Here is a 23,887-nt window from a genome sequence, read left to right as displayed (position 1 = left end):
GAAATGAATTGAATATTGAAATGGATCATTGATTTAAGTGGCACTTTAAAAATATCTATTGCTTGGGAGGTATTCTGACACTGTGCTGTGATAAATTAAAAAAGATTTGGTACAGCTTTTTGCATTATTCAAAGGAATCTACTCTCCTGCCTGTCCTTGCACCTTTCATGATGTAATCATATGTCCTTTTGCACGTTCTGATTTATGAGACTGCACATACTCACTGGTTTGTGGGTATTTCTTTCTGCAGATTTTAAAGTTTTTTTTTTTATTGATGTTTCCTAAAGAATGAAAAAAATTGTGCTAAGTCCTCCTAAAATGTTATTAAACATGTCAATGTACTACTGAATTTCTCTCTCTCTCTCTCTCTCTCTCTCTCTCTCTCTCTCTCTCTCTCTCTCTCTCTCTCTCTCTCTCTCTCTCTCTCTCTCTCTCTCTCTCTCTTCCTCTCTCTCTCTCTCATTCTCTCTCTCTCTCAATATAGATAGATAGATAGACATAGATATAGATATATCTTACTAGATGTGGCTGAATGGAGTACTGGGGCCAATGTGAGTCATAAACTGTCAACAGATACTGTGATGCGAGTACCACTGGCTGAAGTAATTGTGAAATATAATCTGATTTTGGAGCTGTGTAAATAGAAACATTATGGGTCTCAATATTCATAAAATATGGTTTGAAAGGCCATAAGCTTCATTCTGCACGTTCTTATAAAAAAACCATTTGAGCTGTGGCAAAAGGCATATGTACAGGAACCGTTGCAGCATTCTGGTGTTGAAGCAAATGTCTGGTGAGAGCCTAGACAGTTTATTAGCAGAATAACTGATGGTGTGTTACAGCAATGGGCTGTGAGATGGATATGCAGAATGACACTAAAGTGGTGATGGAGTCACACAGGGAAATTTGCAGACTCAATTTTAAGACTGTATACGGGGGTTGGAGAGATGCTTAGAGATTAAGAGCAGTTGCTGCTCCTGGAGAGGACCAGCGTTTGGTTCTAGGCGCCACACTGAGCTGCTCACAACCACCTGTAACTCTAGCTTCAGCGGATCCAACTCCCTATTCTGAACTCCACTGGCAACTGCATTCACACACACACAATTTAAAATTAAAACAGAATCTTCAAAACGATAATCTGCTCTATGAAAGTAAAAGCAAATTAATTATAGTGAACGTATATTATTCTAGATATTATATGTGATTTAAAAAAAAAAAAGTTTGTATTACCTAAAATAGAAAAAAGAACCTTGGAACTTTTAGAAAAGCAGTTATATCAGAAAAAAATAGCATGTTGTGATAATATTTAAAAATGATTTCTTTGATAACGGTTCCATTTCTTATTTTCTGTCTGACTTCCTTTATTTTTTTTTTTTTAGTACCTGTTTACTACCTAACTTTAATTTGCTGACTATATTCTTATGTTGTGTATTCAGACACTTCAAACTATATTGTAAATTTGTTTTTAAGCATGCGTATTCTTAAATGTTTAATACACATATAAAATGTATAACATCAATAAATAGCCTTAAGTGTAATATGCTTATTTGTTCTTTGGCAGTTTCATACATGTACACAGTGCATGTTGATTATTCTCACGGTGGTCTTCTCTTATCTCCCATCCATGCCAACAGCTCTCCCTATATGCCTTTCCACTAGATTCATGTCTGTTTTCTTTTGTGACCTCCTGAATTCAATTAGGGCTGTCTGTGAGATCCTAGCGTTGGGAGTATAAGACGGAGTCTGGTAGGCAAGCCCATGGTTCTAAACAGCGACTCTCCCAGAATCTATCAGTAGCTCCTATTTTATCAGGGATAATGGGGCTCCAGGAATTGCTACCCTGTTTACGACTTGCTGTTGACAGGGACTTTATTGGCCAGACCTAGTGTAGGTAATTACAGCTGCTGTGAGTCCATGATTGGACAGGCTGTGTCCTGCCCTAAATGAGGCATTTCATAGCCTTTCTCCCTATCTTTTGGCTTTGATTTTCTATGCAATGTTCTCTAAGCCTTAGAAGAGGTGATACGAGTGTCCTGTTTAGGGCTGAACGATCATTCCTAGCTTATTCTTAGCATTGTGAGGAGTCATAAGTTTTGATATACATCATCATTTACTGCTTTGAGAAGTTTCTCTGATTAAAGCTGAAAGTGTCATTTGTCTGTGTCTATAAACACACATATTTAAAAGACATTTGATGATATATTGTAGCTAAAAATAGTTACAAGTTCTACCCTAGTGCCCACCACCTCCAAAAACCTAGGGATTTAATCCCATTACAGGCCTAATGGGATCTGTGCTGTGGAGCTGGCCTCAAATCCAAACCAGAGGGATTGATACCTCCATTATAGTCATGCCATTCATGCACAGTGTGCCTATCTTTTCTTGTAGATTGGTATTGTAGTTCATAGGGTTAGTAGCTGGGTAAGACCTTTAAAGTTTTTTTCTCACCAACCAGCCTATCTGGTGACTTCTAGCACTATGAAAGCTAGACATTTGGGTGGAAGTGTCTGGTTCAGTTCCAGGTTAAATTTAATTTTAATTGAGGTGTGTTACATTGTCAGCAATAGTGTCTTATCATCTCATTGTGCTGGGCAACCAAGAGGAGTGGCCTGCATTGTTTTGTGGGCTTCTGGGGGGCTGCTTGACAAATAACACAGAAAGAGATTTTCCACACTGGCAGCTTTATTTACCTCTGCAGGTTATCTTTCTGCATATTTGTTTTTAGAATATATTTTTAATTGGATTACAAGATAATTGGTTGGCATATGACTTTTCATTCATATATTTGTTTTTAGAGACTAGGTTTCTCTGTGTAGCTCTGGTTGTCCCAGTATTCACTCTGTAGAGCACAGTGGCCTCAAACATAGAGACCTGCCTGCCTCTGCATCCCCAGGGGTGGCATCAAAGATGTCCATCACCATGCTTGGTTGACTTTTTCATATATTCTTTGAGTTGGGTAGCCGTCTATCTCCTTTGGTTTTCCGAAACCCCAATCTACTCTTGGCTTGAACTTTTCTTCTCAAATATGCCCACTCTACTTCGTATTACCTTTATTCTATTATCCCCACGCCATTAGCTCCCCCACCCCTGACCCATGGCCTCTCTCTTGTTTCATGGCTTAACCCACATATCCAGCAGGATATGTAATATCTAGGCTTAGGATATCTGAAGATAAGTTAGCTGCAAATTTGAGAATTTTCATTTCTGTTTCAGACGAAGAAAATTCCACTGTGGTGTGTGTGTGTGTGTGTGTGTGTGTGTGTGTGTGTGTGTAAACATTTTTATTATCAATTCATCAATTGGGGAATATCTTTTGGGAATATCTCATTTCTTTGTCACTCTTCCTTTTTTTCCTAGCATTTCAGAACTTCAAGTTTATGTTGAAGCCTTTGATCCATTTGAGATTTATTTTGTGGAGTTTGAAAGCTAAGGAGCCAGTTTCATTCTTTTACACATGGATACCCAGTCTTCTAAATATCATTTGTTAAAGATGCCGTCTTTTATTTGGTGTCTACTTTTAAAAATGGTGCCAAAATGCAAGTGGCTGCTATTACATGGGCTTAACTACATCCTTTATATTGTTCCATTGATCTACATGTCTGTTCTTGTGCCAGTACCATGCTGCTTTTATTTACTGTGGCTCTGCAGTAAAACTTGAAGTCAGTATGGTGATTCTTGCAGCATTATTTGTTTTGCCCATAATTGCTTCATATATTCAGGGAATTTGTGTTTTTAATATGAATTTAAATTTCCTTCTGTAAAGAATGACATGGGTATTTTGATTAGTATTGCACTGAATCTATAATTTTCTTTCCATAGGACGGTGATTTTCATAATATTTATTCTTCCAAACAACAAATATGGGAAATGTTCCTATTTTCTAATGTTTTTCTCATTTTTTTTCAGAGTTTTGCAATTTTCATTGTAGAGATCCTTCACCTCTTTGGTTAGATTTATATGTTTTATTATTTTTAAAACTCTATTGATCTATTGTTAATTATATTGCTTTTCTATATATTTCTCAGTGAGTTTGTCATTGTCATGTATATATAGAGACTGCTGGTTTTTATGTTAGTTTTGTGCATGTTAGTTCTTTGATTTTTGAGTTTTGGCTATGATTATGGGTAGGTTTACAGATAGACTTGGTTGTGGCTAGAAATAATGTTACAATCAGGCTCAAATGAAGTTGCTATCTAGGGGTAATGTTAGCATTAGAGCTACCTCTTCTGCTAGTGCATGTTTAAATTGAGTTCATTCTAAATTTTACAAATGTGGGCACTTTGAGCTATAACCTCCTCTTTACGACTGCCTTCGTCGTGACACGCAGCTTTTGGTGTGCTGCCTTTTCTTTTTCACTTAATTACCTGACTTCTTTCTTGATTTCTTTATGACCTATTCATTGTTCAATAGTGTGCTGTTTAAACTATGTCAATTTTTTTTTTATTTCTGAATTCTTTTATTTTGAAGTTGATTTCAATCTTTATTATACTGGGATAAGATGGAATACTAGGCCTATGTCAATTTTCCTATATCTGTCGAGACTTTTCATTCATCTCAGTATGTGCCTTAATTTGGCGAAATTTCCATGGCTTAATGGGAAGAATGTATTCTGTAGTGCTTGAGTGTAATATTCTGTAGCTGTCTGTTAGATCCATTTATTCCTTTTTTTTTTTTTTTTTTTTTTTTTTTTGCCATTTATCTCCAATGTTTCTTTGTGAATTTTTGTCTGGATCTCTCTGTTGTTGAAAGTAGAACATCGACCTCACCATTATTACTATGTTGTGGTTAATCTTTGGCTGAGGCCTGGCAGTATTTGTAAAGTTAGGTACACTTGAACATGGTGAGCATTTTTTAGGGTTCTCTTCTAATGGCTTTTGAGTTGAAGTTCATTCGGCTGGACACTAGCATAGCTCCACTCCTTTTTCCTTGTCCCATTTGGTGGGGTACTTTCCCCCATCTTTTCACTGTAGGTAGTGGCTTTCCTCTGAGATGAAGTATGTTTCTCGTAGACAACAAGAAAAATGCAATTTTAAAGATCATTTGACTAGATTGGGTCTTGTGATTGGGAAACTGAAGCCATTAATTTTGAAAGTTATTTTGAAAGGCTTGTAGTAGTTGCTACCATTTTTATTGATTTTTGTGGTGGTTGCTTTTTAGTTATATTTTTGCAAAACTGCTGTTCTAGTATCATTTTTTCCTATAGTCTCTTGGCTATCTTCATTCTAAAGTATTACTTTCAATGCTCTTTCTTGAGATGCCTTTGTGGCTTTAAATTCCTTTAGCCCATTATTTTTTTCATGGAAATTTTTTTGTGTCTCATTCAATTATGATGTAGTTTTGACAGGTGGGTTATTCTGGATTAGCATCTGTGGCCTTTCGGAACTTGACGGCCACTTTGCTTTAAGATCTTCTGACCTTTAAAGTTTTCAAAAATTCCTCAACTGTTATTGTGATGGGTCTGCCTTTATATATGATTTGGGATTTCTTCTTATAGCCTCTGTGTGTTCTGTATGTTTAGTGTTTTAACCATGTTATGGGGAATTTCTTTTGTGGTCTATTCTCTTTGATGCTCTCCATGCATCTTTTACCTGGGTGGACATCTCTTTTGCTAGATTTGTAATTTTTTCCTGTAATGTATTTTGAAAAAGTTTTTAGAAGTCTTTTACCTTCTTGTATGCACATAGTTCATAGATTTGAAAAAGTATAGATGCTTTGAAAATTTCCATTCTGTTTTTGTGTTGGAGCCAACCTTCTCTTTATCATTCCAATGTTAGCCAGTGTGCTAATGAAGCAAACACTGTACATACATTTTAATTTAGTTATATATAATTTGGGCCAGAGAAATGGCTCAGCAGTTAAGAATGGCTTTGCTTATGCAGATGGCCTTAGTTCAGTTCTCAGCACCTAAGTCAGGTGATTGACTGTTGTCTTTAGCTCTAGCTCTAGAGGGATCCATCATCTCTAGCCTCTCTAGACTCATTGCCTTTGTGTGCAGATTGTAGGGCTTGCAGCTCTAAGCAGAAAGGTTTCTCCAATGGAAGTGGTACACACAGCTCTGAAGGAAAAGTTATCCTGGCAGATGAGAGTTAAGAAATACCACAAAAATCACACCACACAACGAATCTCCCTCATGAGACTTAGTGGGAAAGACACAAGAGGGTGGCTGCATTTGCTGAGGGAGAAACTGAAAAGAACTGAGCAAGCGGCAGGCTATATATAGTTTTGGGGGGGGAGGCACAGGGAGCTTTTAAGGGTAGCCTGGAATTGGTGGAAATTCCTAGTCTGATCATGTGTGTGTGTGTGTGTGTGTGTGTGTGTGTGTGTGTGTGGTGGGAGTAGTGGTGGAGCTGGGCAGCTTGTATCTCAACAGGCTGGTAACTATAGTCTGGGGGCATGGCCTGGCCACTCTTGTGCCTTAAGGGTGTTACACATACTCACTCATATACTCACAAATACATATTCTAAAGAGTCTTTTAAAATGTGAAAATCATATTTAAGTATATAATATACAAAAGGAAGGAAGAGACTTGAATACCACAAAGGATTTCTTTACTTTATTTTTTAATATTTTTATAATTTAAAACAATTTTAAAATGTAAATATATTTTGATCATTTTCTTTCCCTCCTCACAGTTCATCCCGTTCCTTTTTTCTTTCCTGCTCACCCAACTTTAAGTTATTCCTCAAGAACTAAAACCCAGAGCTACAACAAAATGATCTAAACCTAGAAAATGAAATAAACATCACACAAACAAAATAAAACAAACCCCTCCAAGCTGTTGTGGGCATGGGGTCGGTCACTTAGAGATTTATCATGACCATGAATAAATTTCAATACGAAGAGGTTTTATTTATTTATTTATTCATTTTTTATTTTTAATTTGTTTACTTTAATCCTGATTGTAGCCTTTCCCCTCTTCTCCTTCCCTCCCTCCCCCTCCCTCCCCCCCTCCTCTGTGGAGAGCCTCCACGGACTGCACCCTAAGATGGCGCCTGGCACTTCGCCAGAGCTGCCTCTGTAGAGTATAAACAAGTCCTTATTTGGATATAGCCCAGCGCCTACAGTAGTTCCGCCTTCGTGGACCTATGAGATTGCGAGACGTGGTGTGCATTGATTGGATGATAGTATGCTTTATTAGTGGGTGACAGGTGTGGCTCGGGGGAGTCGCTTGCAAGAAGAGCTTGAATAAACTGCTTGGAGAAGAACTGGTGGTTGCGTCTTTCTTGCTGGCCGAGCAAGATGCGACAAGTGGTGGCCCGTACGGGGACCCTCGCTGTCCACTCCCCCACCGTTAAGTTCAGAACTCCAAGTGGTCAAGGATCGCCAGCGGGTAAGTTCCCTGTAATTGGAGCTTACGACCCCTGGAAAAGGGGAAGGTCTCCGGAAGGGAGCTAATCCTAAGGTCTCCGGAAGGGAGCTAATGCGCGAGGTTTCTCACGAGGAGGAAAAGCGAAAGTATGGGTGCGTCACCTTCTCACCCGGTCTTCGCTGCCCTCTGAGAATTGTTAAAATCAAAGGGACTTAAGATTAAAAATAAAACCTTAGAAACCTTCCTGACTGAATGTGATACAGTGGCCGCTTGGTTCGCGGTGTCCGGCCACCTTTCCCTTCCGAGTTGGGATAAGCTAGGTAAGGATTTGGATTTTGCCTGGGAACAAGGAGACTTGAAAGCTGGGGTGAGGCCGATGTGGAAGTTGGTCCGTAGTTGCTTGTCAGGTACTAGGTGCAGTCAGGCAGTAGAAGCTGGAAATCAAGCTCTTGAACAATTGAAGGAAGAAAGATCTCAAAAACCAGATAAAAGAAGTGAGCTTGGTGAAGAATCTAGCTCAGAGGATGATATTGAGGAACTAGTGAACAAAATGGAGGGGACCGGACTATATCCGGATTTGTCTCCGTATAGAAAGGAGAAGTCAGAGAAAGGGGAAGTTAAAAGAAGGGAAGCGGCAAAGGATGAGACGGAAACTGCCATGCCCCCTCCCTACAGTATGCCCAATCTAGAACCAGAGCCAACTAACGTTGGTCGGTCTTTATGCCCGCAGGTTTGGAGGGAAGTCAGGGCGAGTGCCTTGGGGTTTCCAGTGTTTCAAGATGCTCAGGGAAAATCGCTACCATGAACCCCTAGATTTCAAGATAGTAAAATCCCTTGCCAAGGCTGTACGTGCCTACGGCGTCTCGGCATCATTACGGTGTCAATGATAGAGAGCTTAACTAGGCACTACATGACACCTACCGATTAGAGTAGCCTTGTTAAGGCATGCCTCACTCCTGGTCAGTATCTTAATTGGAAAGCCGCCTTGATAGAATTCGCCACCCTTAACAATTTATCAACCACAGTTGCTGAGACTTTAGATACGCAGGTCAGCATCAATGCCCAGTTAAAGGGAGGTATCATGATCCTAAACCAACGTGTTGACCTGGTCCAGGAGCAGGTGGATGTCTTATGGCAGCTGGCACAGCTAGGCTGTGAATGGAAACTACCTGGGATCTGTATTACTTCAGTTCAATATAATAATTTCACTAAGGCTGCAAATCTATCTAGACAGCTCTCTAGCCATCTTCTAGGTAACTGGTCAACTGATGAGGGACCTGCGAATATCGATTACTACAATCAATTCTACCCATGTTGACCTGGCTTTCGCAGATGGACTCTCTACTTGGCTGGCGACTGCTGTTAATCACCTGAAGGAATGGGCGGGCATCGGGGCTATGAGCATTATACTCTTGAGTGTGAGTGGTGTATGCCTGTGGTGTATTTGTCGGTTAAGATCATCGCAACGTCGCACTCAGGTTCTGATGGCTCAGGCATTTGCAGCAGTTAAGGCAGGACAGTCGCCTCAGATCTGGCTGTCTGTCCTGAAGAATTGACACAATGTTTCTCGTCACGCTCAGGGTTCGAGGCAGAGCACTGCACAGGAGGTACATTGTATGCAGTTAATGGCCTTCTGGGGAGCAAGTCTGATTGCATGTGGGTTGGTATCCCAGACCCCACCTCCGGGAAAAAGGTACCGGGCCAGGTCCGGCACTCAGCAAATGAAGGGTTTGCTTGAGAGCAGTGTGAACAAGTGTCCATGAAACGTATGGAGCTAGGTCTGGCACTCAGCGAGTGAAGGGCTTGCTTGAGGGCAGTGTGAACAAATGCCCATACATTCCGAAGATCAGACCTCTACTCTCACCTGTTGCGTTGTAGTCCTGATGTGTCATTATTATTAAACAAAAAAGGGGGAACTGTGGAGAGCCCCCAAGGACCGCACCCTAAGATGGCGCCTGGCACATCGCCAGAGCTGCCTCTGTAGAGCATAAACAAGTCCTTATTTGGATATAGCCCAGCGCCTACAGTAGTTCCGCCTCCGTGGACCTATGAGATTGCGAGACGTGGTGTGCGTTGATTGGATGATTGTATGCTTTATTAGTGGGTGACGGGTGTGGCTCGGAGGAGTCGCTTGCATGAAGAGCTTGAATAAACTGCTTGGAGAAGAACTGGTGGTTGCGTCTTTCTTGCTGGCCGAGTGAGGCGCGACACTCCTCCTCTCCCTACTCCTCAGAAAAGGGGCTTCCTCCTCCCCTGTCATCCAACCCCAGCCTGTCAAGTCTCATTTGGGCTGCCTGTGTCTTAGAAGAAGTTTTATTAAATACTGGGCCCAGATGCTCATGGCACCATGACTTCAACCCAGAGTGCTCTCAAGATGCAGTATCTAGTCATATCAGTTCAAGGCTTATAAAGTCAAAACACATAAGATGACATATATTCTGTCTATGTGTAGATAAGGTTTAGTTTTAAACATATATGTCTGGCAGTTATACTAAGCATTGAGCGAAGTAAAGCAAGTTTGGTTACAAAGGAAGAAATAGCAGTTAGTCTTCTGACCTATTATCTTGCTAGAACAGCAAGTTTTACAAGATGTGTCAATTTAAGAATAGTCTTCATTATCTGGGGAAAATGAAAGTGGGCTGTTGGGATATAGCCTGTACATGCTAGGAGCTTACAGGTAAAATACATTTTTGTTTTTGGTGTCTCAGGTATAGTAGGTCTAAAATTTAAGTATAATGCTACTCATCACAAGCTACAATCAAATAAAAGCACACACACACACACACACACATGCACATGCATGTGTGCACTTACACACACATGCAAACCTGTGGAGTCCACTATTTGCTGGTCCTGAACATAAAAACTGCCCTTTTGGAGAAAACTCATTTTCCCTCTCACAGTAGGTATAAACGACAGTTACCTTGCTATATTTATATTCCTTAATTATTTATTTTATTTATTATCTATCTATCTATCTATCTATCTATCTATCTATCTATCTATCTATGTATCTATCTATCATCTATCTGCCTATCTGTTTGTTTTTTGCTGTTTTGTTTTTGATATAGTAAAAAATTTAAAAAATTAAAAAAAAACTTATTGCACTGAAGTTGGTTGAGACAGACCAACAAAACGGAAACAGCCCAAGAGAAGGCACAATAGAGACCCTTGTTTCCACACTCAGGAATCCCATAAAACACTAGACTGGCAGCCATAGTATAAGCTCAGAGGACCTGGTGTGACCTGTGCAGGACCTGTAGACAATGCTTCAGTCTTTATGAGTTCATTTGAGCATTGCTCATGTTGACTCGGAGGATCTTATTTTCTTGTTCTTTTAGTGTCCTTTGTCTCCTCAGGGTTTTACATTCTCTCTACCTCCTCTTTCACAGGGTTCCCTAGCTCTGATGGGTTTGATAGAGACATCTCATTTCAAGGTCTCTCATGTTCTATGTAAGAGACTTTGGCCGTGGTTCTCTGTGTTTGTTTCCATTTGCTACTGGAAAGAGCTTCTCTGATAATCACTGAACAAGTCACTGATCATCTTTGTCTTTCTGGGTTTGCGTTACCTTACTCAGGACGATCTTTTCTAATTTTGTCGATTTGCCTGCAAATTTCATAATGCCTCTTTTGACGGCTGAGTAATACTCCATTTTGTAAATGTACCACATTTTCTTTATCTATTCTTCTGCTGATAGGTGTCCTAGTTGGGGTTTATATTATCGCAACAAAACACCACGGCCAAGGCAACTTGGAGATGGAAAGGGTTATTTTACTTCCAGTTTCATATAACAGTTCACCCTCAAAAATAGTGAGGGCATAAACTCATGGAATGCAGGAACCTGAAGGCAGGAGCTGATGCAGGTGTCATGGAGGAGTGCTACTTACTGCTTTGTTTCTCATGGTTGCACAGACTAGCCTGCTTCCTTATAAAACCCAGCATCACCAGCCCAGGGATGGCCCTATCTGCAATAGGCTGTGCCCTACCACATCAATCATATAATTAAGAAAATGGCTTCTGGTCTGTCTACAACTGGATCTTATGGAAGCATTTTCTTAATTGAGGATCCATCATCTCACAAGACTTTCGTTGTGTCAAGTTGACACAAAACTAACCATCGCAAAGGCTATAGTTGTATTTTGAGGCAGATTGAATATCATCTTTCCTAGAAACTGCCACATTGATTTCCATAGTGACTATGAGTTTGCACTCCCGCCGACAATGTGTGATTGTTTGACTTATACCTCACCCTTGCCAGAATGAGCTAGCTGTCTCTTGTTGATCTTAGCTAGCCATTCTGATAGGTGTAAGATAAAAATCTCAAAATAGTTTTGATTTGCATTTCCATGATGGCTAAGAATGTTGAACATTTCTTTTAAGTGTTTTCTTAGTCATTTGAGTTTCCTCTACTGAGAAGTCTCTGTTTAGATCTGTACCACATTTTTTTTTTTTTTTTTTTTTTTTAATGTGGATCCTTCGATTTCTTGATATTTGTTTCTCAGGATGTATTTTAGATATTAGCCCTCTATAAAGTCTTCTCCCATTCTATAGACTGTGGCAATCTCTAAATGATGGTGTTCTATACAATTCAGAAGCTTCTCATTTTTATGAGGTCTTTTGTTGTTGTTGTTGTTGTTGTTGTTAATTGTTGGTCTTAGTGCCCTGTGGTCATGGTGTTATGTTCAGAATGTCTTTTCCTGTGCCAATAAATCCAAGGCTATCCTCCACTTTCTCTTGTATCAGGTATAGTGTATTTGGTTTTATGTTGAGGTCTTTGACCCATTTGGAGATGAGCACAGGGTGATAATTATGAATCTATTTGGCTTCTTCTACATGTAGACATCCAGTTTGACCAGCGTCATTTGTTAAAGATGCCGACTTTTTCCGTTGTGTATTTCTGGCTTCTTTAAAAAGAAAGAAAAAAATATGTGTCCATATGTGTGTGAATTTATGTTTGGCTTTTCAGTTTCATTCTATTGATCAACCTGTCTGCTTTTGTGCCGATACTATGCTTTTTTTATTACTATAACTCCATCGTACGATTTGAAATTGGGAATTGTGATATCTCTAGCAGTCATTTTATCATGCAGGATTGTTTTAGCTGTCCTGAATTTTTTGTGTTGCCCTTTCAAATTCTGTGATAAATTAGGTTGTAATCTTTATGGTGATTGAATCTGCAGATTTTTTTTTTTGTGTGTGTGTTTGTAGGATGGCCATTTTTATTATGCTAATCCTACAGACCCATGTGCCTGGGAGATATTTCCATCTTCTGATATCTTCATTTTTTTTTACAGTGATTTGAATTTTTATCAAACAGGTCTTTCATTTCCTTGGTAAGAGCTACCCCCAAATATTTTATATTATTTAAGTCTACTGTGAACATTGTTGTTTCCCCAATTTCCTTCTCAGATCATTTGTCACTTGACTATATGAAGGATACTGATTTTTGTGAGTTAATTTTTTATCCAGCTACTTCACTGGAAGCATTTTGATAAAACTACAGGAGTTTTATGGTGAATTTTTTCAGGTCACTTAATTTATATTATTATATCATCTGCAAATAAAGATGTGTTGACTTCTTTCTTTCATATGCAGAAACTCATAGACAAACAAGTATGTAATATAAAAACTTTAAAAATACATAGTTATACTTGACTGTATAATATACAACAAGAAGGAAAAGACTTATCTATTACTAAGGATTTCTTATTGCTCTAGTTACTGAAAAAAACACTCACCCACTATTATGATTTTAAAAATTACAAATGCACAGGCCATAGTAAGTATGTGGCAGTCTGAGAACCATTTGCAGGACTTGGTTCTTTCCTTAGTGTGCTTCTACACAGCAAACTCAAAGGCAAATTCATCAAAGGCTTTTCTCTCTGAGTCACCTCACCAGCCCCATAGTTATTTATTTGTTTATTTTATTTATCTTTTTACATATTTCATATATGTATATCATGTGTCCTGATCACACCCACGCTTATCCTCCATTTCAACTCCTCTAGGACTCTCTGGACTCACAACTCCCTCCCGACTTTATGTATTTTCCTTTTAACCTTCCTCTTCCTTCTGTTTCTCCTCATTTTCTTCTTATAGCACACTGAATATAGTGCTCTTCCACAGACCCCTGGATATGACATCATTCTCCTGAAAATGGGTAATCTACCAGTGGACACCTCCAAAGAAAAGGGACTGTCTCCAGCTTAACAGCTGTTAAATGCTAATGACTTCTCAGTGAGTCTAAGGAGCCCCTCTCACCTCTGTGGTGGGATATTCAACTGGCTTGATTCTGTGCAGGTCTTGTGCAGGTAACTACAGTCATGATATATTCAGAGGACAGCATTTTACAGTCTAATTTTATGGTTATCTTCAAACTTAAAATAACTATAGTTGAACTCTGAGTACCTTTGCCACACTTAATAGTTGACCTATGCCCTTAGCTTTATGCTTTCTCTCCTGTGTCTACACACACACACACACACACACACACACACACACACACACACATTTTGCTTACATCAAAGTTCTTGTGTCTGTTTCCTAAGAACGAGATAATTTTGTACATACAATCAAAGCCAAATTATGAAAAATTACGACATTTTGCATCATTGCAGTACTTTTTTGTCTCATAGTGTATAGCTTCAATTGTAGATGCATCTGTTTCTCTCTTTTTCATCTGAAACTTTAAAAAATATATTTATATTTATTTTATTTTATTAATTTATTCATATTACATCTCAATTGTTATCTCATCCCTTGTATCCTCCCATTCTTCCCTCCCTCCCATTTTCCCCTTACTCCCTTCCCCTATGACTGTGACTGAGGGGGACCTCTTCCTCCTGTATATGCTCATAGGGTATCAAGTCTCTTCTTGGTAGCCTGCTATCTTTCCTCTGAGTGCCACTAGGCCTCCTCACAGGAGACAACTTCCTGAACAGAACACTAACAGCCCAGGCCTTAAGGTCAACAATTAATAAATGAGACCTCATTAGGCTGAGAAGCTTCTGTAAGGCAGGAGACACTGTCAACAGAACAAAGCTACAGCCTACAGACTGGGAAAAGGTCTACACCAACCCTACATCTGACAAAGGTCTGATATCCAAAATATATAAAGAACTCAAGAAATTAAACACCACCAAACCAAATAACCCAATTGAGAAATGGGGCACAGAACTAAACAGAATTCTTAACAGAAGAATATCAAATGGCTGAGAAACACTTAAAGAAATGCTCAACCTCTTTAGTCATCAGGGAAATGCAAACCAAAACAACTCTGAGATTCCATCTTACACCCATCAGAATGGCTAAGATCAAAAACTCAAGTGACACCACATGCTGGCGAGGATGTGGAGAGAGAGGAACACTCCTTCATTGCTGGTGGGAATGGAAACTGAAACTTTTTTTAACAGCTTTTTTTTTTTTTTTTTACTTTGGTGTTTGAAAGGCTGAGACAGATATTTTGTACAAAGTCCTTCAGTGGTGCTTGCCTTTTGCTTTTTAATAGTTAATTCAGTTAATGCATTTTGATGTGCATATGCAGAGAGGTGCTGAGTCTTCTTAAGTACATCTTGTGTATCTGTCCCGTTATTGATGCAGTTGTCCTTGACAATTAGCTAAGAAAGTCTCTGCCAAGTTTGTCTACTGACAGTTAAATCTTTCCTTTTGCAATTAATAGCTAATTTGTGGGGAGACGCTTCCAGGCTTTTTGAATGTACTGCCTTCCTTCATGCTTTTATGCACTAGTGCTGACACATTAGTGTTTTCTTCCTACTATAATGTTTGCTTAATGCTGGCTTTTCTAACTCCTAACCTTCATTTATTTAGGGGATATTCAACTAGAAGGAAGAGTTTACTGTGGTCATTTTATAATTTACTCATCTATTTTTAATTTTAATCTTTCTAATGAGAGTATTTTTTTTTTAATTTCCTAGTTATTCCAGGCTGGTCCTGTGGGATGCTACTGAAGCTTGTGCTTGTATATGTGGACGCACTCATGTCTTTTCTAAATTACTTTTTTTTTTTGTACAGAAAAATTAACACCTTAAATTCCATATCTGTTTTTTTTTTTTTTTCATCCAGCTAACAATTGTGAAAAAGGCCTCAAAGTGTCACAAATTTCACGAGTAGAGAGTATACTCAAACTGTGATAGCTCACACCGTGGTAACACTAAGAAACTATTCTGGGATGGTGTAACATGGGATTTCAGGCCTTTATATAGTAAGCATTCTGAAAAATGTGTTGATATTTCTGTAATGTTGCAGTATACCATAAATTATCCAAAATTTATAAATCTCTCCTTTAGTGTTCTGCATCCCCTTGATCAAGTATATTTAACTAAATTTAAGTTTTTCCTTTATAATTATTTATTTTACGGCGCATGCATCAGTGTAGGCAGGTCTTCTGAATGACCTGTCTGTGAGTGAATGCAAAGTTGTTGTTTAAGACCATTAATTCTGTGGGTGTCCCAACCATTTGGGCTTGTGAAATTCTCCCTTAGCTTTGAAAACTGCCAAACATAAGGGTAGGTGAGATGGCTGAAGAAGTGAAGTGCTTGCTGCCAAGCCTGGCGATCCTAATCAGTTCACTACAGCCAACATATTTCAGAGACAAAACTGATGATGGAACAGAAGAACCAGCACCTGCTCATGTCAGGTGCTCCATGGCTTATATCCTGCCCTAAGAAAATACATAAAAATGTGAAACATTAAAAAAATTATTAAATACGTGCTGAAATAAATGAATGGCAATTCAAGCCCACAAAAATGTAAATGTGCATATGGATGAAGCTGATGAGTCAAGAGCACCTGATTTTGGGTGCGGTGAGTGGCAGCTCTCTAAGGAGCAGTTTCAGTAAGTGAAGTAAGCATATGGGTGTGCAGGAAGGCACAACCTCCAGCTTTCCAGTGCAGAGGGCTCATGGATTTGGCAAGGAAGGAGGACTTAAACCAGGGGCAAAGCATTCCGGAAGTGTTTGCAAACTAAGGGCTAGGAGAATACGCAAAGTGTGTTACATAGGAGAAGCAGCCAGGGAACTGTTTTGTATGTGCTCTGAGCCCAGCCTCACTGAGTCTTTACTCTCATATTACTTGTGAATAATATTTTCTAAAATGCTTCTTATTGATCTTTTGGGAGTGTCACATCAGGCACTCTTGTTCCACTCATCTCCCTGTTTTTTCATTTCCACCCTCTTCCCTTGCAAACTCCCCAGCCCCAAAGAAAATAAAAACAAACAAACAAACAAACAAAAAAATGAATGAAATGAAACAAAGCATAGAAAATATCTTGTTGTGGAAGCTATAATGTGTCATGGAGTATACCCTGTTATCAATACGACATGTTTTGTTTGTTTGTTTGCTTGTTTTTTACAAGTGTTCATAGTAATGAGTCATCTGGTTTGAGGTCTCTGGCTTCTACTACACCATCAATGCTGAGTCCTCACTTGGGCTCCTCTTGGTTATCCTGTTGCTGCTCTGTGTCATGGAGACTCTGCAGCTCTGGATCCGCAGGACTGGTCTTTTCATGTGCTCCAGCAGTTCATAGATGAGGTAGATTTTGGGCTGGGCCAACTCCAGGCCTGGATAAGGTTCTAGGTGGCTGCCCAGCCCATGGTCTTTGGTAATATGAACCACTAACATGGACATACATTCCCTGCTGCTACATGGCCACAGACCCAGATGTGGTCCTCAGTGGCAGCCTAGGGTGGACTACACCATGGCCTCAGGTGGCTGGGCTGGCTACTCACAACAGGCTGTTTCCACCTCTCATCTCCAGTTTCACCTTTCTCCCATCACCACATACTTGAACACTGTAGTGGCTTCTGTTGGAGGCTGGCCACATGGCAGGCAGGTCTCTGTGTGTCCTCCACCTGCCTGCACAGTGTTTATGAAGAATCTTAAAAGAAGTCTTCCATTTAAAAAAAACCTTAATTTATTATACTTTATTCAATTACATCCTGATTGTGATCCTCTTTCATTCTATTCCCCTCTCCTAGATCTCTGACAGAAGGGGACCTCCTCCACTACCATATGACCACAGCCTATGAGGTCTCATCCAGATAGCCTGCTTCGCCTTCCTCTGTATGCCATCAGAGTTTCCCAGCTAAGGGGAAGTGATCAACTCAGGGGCCCTAGAGTTCATGTCACAGGCAGTCCATGCTCTCCCCACACCGTGGAGAATGAGCTATCCACTGGCTAGATCTGAACAGGGGGTCTAGGTTTACTGCATTTGTTGTCCTTGCTTGGTGCACCAGTTTGTGCAGGCCCCCTCTGGATCCAGATCTGCCAGCCTTGATGCTCTCCTTGTGGGGCTCTTGAACCCTCTGGGTCCTTCCAGCCCCCATTTCTCCCATATCACTCTCAGCACTCTACGCAGAGTCCAGCAGCATTTGCAGGCAAATGGATGGAACTAGAACCAATCATCCTGAGTGAGATAACCAAGACCCAGAAAGACATGCGTGGTATATACTCACTAAGTGGATATTAGCGCAACATAGATGTCCTTTGAAAGCCTCCACTCAGCAAAGGATTGGGACAGAATTCTTCCATTTAAAAAAACATTGCTGTCTTAGTCACTGCTTTATTACTGTGAAGAGACACTACCACGACCAAGGCAACACTTATAAAAGAAAGTATTTAATTGGGAGTTTTCTTAGCTTTAGAGGATTAGTGCATTGTCATCATGGTAGAGTGCATGGTAGCAGGCAGGTGTGGTACTGGACAAGTAGCTGAGTCACTACATGAATCACTGCATCACAGTTCATTATTATCTATAGTCATCACACCCCAATACAGCTTTGTGCCTATTTGAACACCTCATCTTTCTCTTTCCCTTCTCTGCACATCTTCCTGTAACCACTGTTGTACTACCACCTACCATGAAATGAATATTCCGGATCCCTATATCAACAAAAAGTAAAATCATTGCCTTCCCATGCCTGTCTTATTACACTTAAAAGAATAATCTCCTGTTACAAACATGTTGAAAATCACAGATTTCATTTTCTTTGTGGCTTAACTGTATGCCATTTTCTTTATAAGCTCAGTTCTAATTACCAGGTTGTTTTTCCCATTTTGTGACTATGTGAATAGGGCTGCTATGAACTTTGAGAGTGGATGTTGCTTTATCTGACTGATGGTATTTACACAGGAGTAAGATTGCTGGGTAACATGATGGTTGTGCTTTGAATTTTTTGTCTTCTATAATGAATATACTAATTGTCATTCCTACCAAACTGTGGGAGCTATCTTTTTTTCATATTCCTTTCTGCCCTCTTCAGTCTTTTTGATAACAGCCATGCTTGAATGTTTGAAGCTCTTTGTATATTCTGACTATCAGCTCCTCACTTAATGTGTATTTTGCAGATGTTTACTTGGATCCTGGGTCTGCTAATGATTTTTTTCTTGGCTATGCAGAGGGTTTTAAGTTGAATGCCGTCTTGTTTATTGTCACATTGGTTGTCTGTGTCCTTGTGATTTTGTCCAGAAAAATACTTGATCTTTTCAATGTGTTGATTTTTTTTTTCCTGTCAATTATTCTGGTGCATTTGTACATCCTAGTTTTCTTAAGTTTGAAATCAAGCTTGAGTTGACTTTTAAAACATGGAGATGGGGTTCTAGTTTTCTTGTTCTGTGTGCGATGCCCAGTTTCCTACTACTGTTTTTTGGACAAGCTGTGGTTTTCCTACTTTGCCCGTTCACTGTTGGAAACCTGCTGGCTGTTGATGTAAGGGTTTACTTCTAGGCTATCTACTGTGCCATTGGTTTGTGTATCATTTTAAGTCAATGCCATGGTCTTTTGATTGCTGCAGCCTTGAGGCTTCTTTGAAGTCACGTAGCATGATATCTCCTGTTTTTGTCCGTTCTTCTATGGCTCTTTTGACTATCTGGTGATGTTGTTGTTGTTATTATTATCTGTGTGTATCTGTCTCCATATAAACTTAATAGTTACTTATGTAATTATAATATATATATAATAATTATGGTAATGCCATTATTCAAATTTGATTATGCTCCCAGTTTACAATCCATCACAGACGTGTGCAGCCTTTTGACACCGAAATTAGGTTGCTATATATACTGTCCATGCTAGGAGACCACACGACTGGCTTTTGACGTGATCGTCCACAAATTTCTAGCTGGAGCATGATATAATTGATTTAGAAAATTAAAACACGCCAAAAATGCTCAATGTTTTCAGTATGTTTGACTGTGCTGGGCTCCTGTCATAGCTAGCTATCTTCAGCGCCCTGTGGACCTGGAAGCTCAGCTAGTGCATGCCTCCTAGCAGGTGTTGGCCTGCTAGTTGCGAGACTGTGATCACCTCCTTCTAGCACCTTCTAGTTGAGAAGCCACATGATTTGTGTTTAGCTCAGCTTCTTTAACATGCGTTTACTTAGTAGGTACATTAGTATAGCAATAGGCTTATCACTGTAGCTTATTTTATTGGAATTCTATGTGAAGACTGATGTATTTATTCCACTAACTTCTAAGAACTCTGAAAAGTAAACACCTAGTTTCTTGAATATTTCTAGGTTTATTCGTTCCACTTAGCTCCAGTCTTGATAACTCTAGCCAGCTCTTTCCTCTTTGTCAGAAGCTATGTGTTAAGTGAAGCAAAATCATCTGTTCATGAGCCAGACAGAGACAAGTCCCATCCTGGTCTCCTTCTTATGCTCTAGGAAAATAAGTGAGACCTTGGCTTATGATACGTGTTATAAATGTCAGAAATTCCACTGCTTTCTGAAATTAACATTCCCCCAAAGAATCTTGCTACTCAGGTGACTTGTAACTACAATGAGCCTGATCTGTGTGGAATAAACATGTACTTTAAAAGGCTTAATATAATCTTCATTATTTGTGGGTGGTTTCTTTTGAATCACTTTAATAAACAGTATTCTTAGTAGCATAAAATTCACATAAATAGAAATATTTTTAGCTTCAAAGTTAACATGGCCTTTTAACCGTAATTCTTTAAAACAAATTAATTAATACAGCCTGATTAAATCGCTTTCTCCTTCTACTCCTGTTGACACTGAAGAAAGCAGAAGTGGGTGTGTTTTTGTGAGGTGTACAAGAGCATTTTTCTCAGTACATGACTTTCAATTAGAATTGAAATGCAATTACAATGTGAATTGGTGCAATTCTGTGGATAATCCAAGCAGAATTCTAAGTCAGTGATCTCCATATTTAGATAGAGTGCATTTAGAATCTTTTGTGTGATCTGAATAATTAAATCTCTACCTAAACTTGCTTATAAGAATATTATAGTTTTGAGTTGCTTTGGTGTGATTTTATCAGTATTTTGTGGAAACTGTATACTTAAAAATTATTCTGGAACTTGAGTATTGTGTTCTTGTTTCTTATGAATATCCTTGACAGTTATTTATAACATTCACATGTGCATGGAAATATTTGTTACCAGCCTTTTTATTTACCAGCTATATGATATGTATTTTGCAAAAAAAAATTTCATAGTATGAAATTATGTATAGCTTGTTTGTAGACCTTCATCATTTTTTTTTCTGTGACAGTGTCAAATATCTTACATTTTGGATTTTTTTCTACTTCACAGATGCATTTTGTAGGAGTATTTTGAAGATGAATGTTTCCAAATCATTTTGAAATAGTCAAGTGCCATATACAGTAAGTGATCTGTAATTTTGTCTTGTAGTCATGCTGAATATTTTTGGCAGACAGTCATAAAAGAACACATTCTTATTTAAAGTTCTTGACACTCATGATTACACAGAGAGAATCTGTATAAAGCTAGGAAATGAGATGTTTGTTTGTGAGTCTGAGTTAAGTTGTATAATTTCAAGCTTTCTAATTACTGATTTCACTATTGTTATAGATAATCACGTAGGACATTTTTATTTATTCTTTCATTGAGATTTTATTAGTATCTCTTTTTCAGAACTTATTTTTGTTTTTACTGCATCCCTATTGCAGGTTTCTTTTTCTCAACTCTTCCCTCCCTGCCTTTCTTCCCTGAAACTCCCATCTACCCAGGATCCACTCCTCTGTTTCCCTTCAGAAAAAAGCAGGCCTGCTAGGAACTATCTACTGAGCCTAGGCGCAAACCCTCATCTCAACAACAGAGAGGCAACCCAGTAGGATGAAAAGTCTGCATACACATTATTCTTATTCTAATTAATAAAATAAAGTTTAGTGATATTAGCCAGGTTTTAATATCAATTTTTTAAAAAGAGTGCATTAGATAAATATATATTGTGTGCTTTAAAAAAAAAAAAACAACACACATTAAAGACTTTATATATAAACATTACCTTTAGTCCTTCCTCAAATATTTTAAGGTCTTATTTTTATTCCTATTTTTAAACAAGAAAACTGGAAATCTTGGAGATTTCATGATTTGCTCAATATTTCTTCAGGTGATAAATCTAGGCTTCAAAAAAAATGCTTTGTGTAAGATATTTGCTTCCATCAACAGTTTCTGTCTAAGAATTCATCATGATCTGGCTGGTTCTTGGGATTTTTGTGTTGTATGAGCATCATGTTCAGAGCATTGAAAAGTTTTTGCTGTTGTTATTTGTTCACATTGTTGGTGTTATTATGTCGTTGGCCTCTTTTGTTTATTTTGAGTGCTTCATTTGCAAATTAGACGGCTTTGAGATTGAAGGAAATGAATATAAGTAAATTTATGAAAGAAAGTTGAATCTTTATTTGATAAAATAAAATTAGATTATTGAAGTTCTCAAGTTTTCATTCATTTAAACAAACTCAACCCCACAAAACTCATGGTGGGGATATAGGTCAGAGGAAACACCTACCACAACCAAATGCTATTATGTATGGTAGAGATTACTGGGACCATGGCACGGAAATTCTAGCTTTTACATAGTCAACTGTCTGCTTTGGTTAAAGAGGATGACCTGGGGGATGGCTTTGGAGTAGGATTTCCGAGAAAAACATAAGAATACAACAGTGGGAGTGCTGATATTTATGCCTTTTCTCCTAGTTTAACCCTGTCAATAATGAGGTATCCTGAATAGGTACTTTAGAATGCAGTCTTTGAATTCAGAAAAATTGGGTTAATATCCTGGATTTCTCACTTAATAGCAATTGGACAATGAACAAATTCCAGAATGTCATTTTAGAGTGGGTATGAGAGTAATACCTGCCTCACTCGGGTTGAACTGATGTGTGCTATGGATACTTAGATGTCGAATTAGTGCTAGTAGCTGCTCATTTGGAATTCAGTGACTTGAGTTTTATTTGGTAATTTTTTATACATTTATTTTATCACGCATGCATAAAACATGTTTGTCAATTAATCACTATATTTGATAATCATGCAATGTAAAGTATAAAATATGGCTATTCAGTGAACACGGTTCTTTGAAATGAAAAAAATATTGAATTTCAGTCTTTTTCATGAATAGCAGAATATTCATTTGAGCTTTGGTAGAAAACAAAACCCACTTGATCAATCAGCATGTACAGTGTGTGTGTGTGTGTGTGTGTGTGTGTGTGTAAAATTATCTGTTAACTACCTACGCTGAAAAATAAGTTTGTGAGCTCTTTTGGAGAGAAGAGGTAACAATTTGCATGTGGCAATGGAACTGAAATTCTTCTTGAACATGACATGGAAAATTTACATATAAAAAGCAAAAGAAATAGTTAAAATTTCGGATTGCCAAAACTTTTGGGGAAAGTCATCCAGTGCTTTCTCACAAATTAATGGAAATAGCAGGGTTGTGGGCAAGAGAACATTCATTAAAGTCTCTGTTGTGTATACTTCACATTCAACAACACAATTGACCTGAATAATAACATATGGTTATGGTTCTGATCTGTTGTATTTATTTGAACATTAGGGAAATGTACCATAGAAAGTTCGGACCTTTCGTTCATGGGAATGCAGATCAAGGCTTGGCACTTCTAATGCTTCTCTATGCTGTTGTCCTAAAAGTCAAATGCTAAGGTTCTATGCTTGATCTCAGGTCAGTTTCTTGAATAAAAACATTAATCTTAAATCTCACAATATGTAAGAGCTTTTTAGTAACAAGTCTTTTATGATTTAATTTCAAGTAAAAGAAATAGCATTTGCCAAATATTAAAATGCTGAAATACGCTGTTTTGTTAAAGAAAGGTTTGCATGTAAGGAGCTCCTAGGCAAAGGAAATGACTGACCACACCTGTTGCTTGCAGTAGTCCCTTTTCCTCTGCATGCCATGCAGAGAAGTTTTGAATGAGTTTTTGAGTTTTTTCCCCTTCACTCACCTTCTTCTTCTGTCATTGCCTTCAGCTGTGCTGCCATCTGATGACTGAGTGACCATACTGACGCTTTCTTTTTGCAAGATCAAATTTCGCCATTATTGGTTCCATATAACTTTTCGAAACAAAATCAGCAATGCATTACTGGGGATATTTTAGTATGTAGTAGTATTTAAAAGATTATTGTTCTTAAAATAGAAGAGCCTACTTTTCTTTTATCTTTAATGTTTATTTGCCTCAACCAACCAACATTTAAAAACTTTAAATTATTATTTTTTTATGTTTATGAATATGCATGCCTTGTGCCTGCGGCAGTCAGAAGAGGGAAGGAAATGTT

At 38.5% G+C, this 23,887-nt stretch overlaps 1 long non-coding RNA gene across 1 annotated transcript in view; it reads left to right on the top strand.

Moving 5' to 3' along the window:
- LOC127207125 (uncharacterized) overlaps positions 1–23,887 on the top strand; it is a 67,007-nt gene that overhangs the window by 26,183 nt on the left and 16,937 nt on the right. The window contains exon 2 of the long non-coding RNA XR_007832903.1: positions 20,885–20,955. This is a non-coding gene — a long non-coding RNA (uncharacterized LOC127207125). The remainder of the gene's footprint in view (positions 1–20,884; positions 20,956–23,887) is intronic.

The sequence above is a fragment of the Acomys russatus genome, chromosome 24 (assembly GCF_903995435.1).
Source record: "Acomys russatus chromosome 24, mAcoRus1.1, whole genome shotgun sequence".
NCBI lineage: Eukaryota > Metazoa > Chordata > Mammalia > Rodentia > Muridae > Acomys > Acomys russatus.
This window is presented reverse-complemented; position numbering and strand designations above follow the sequence as displayed.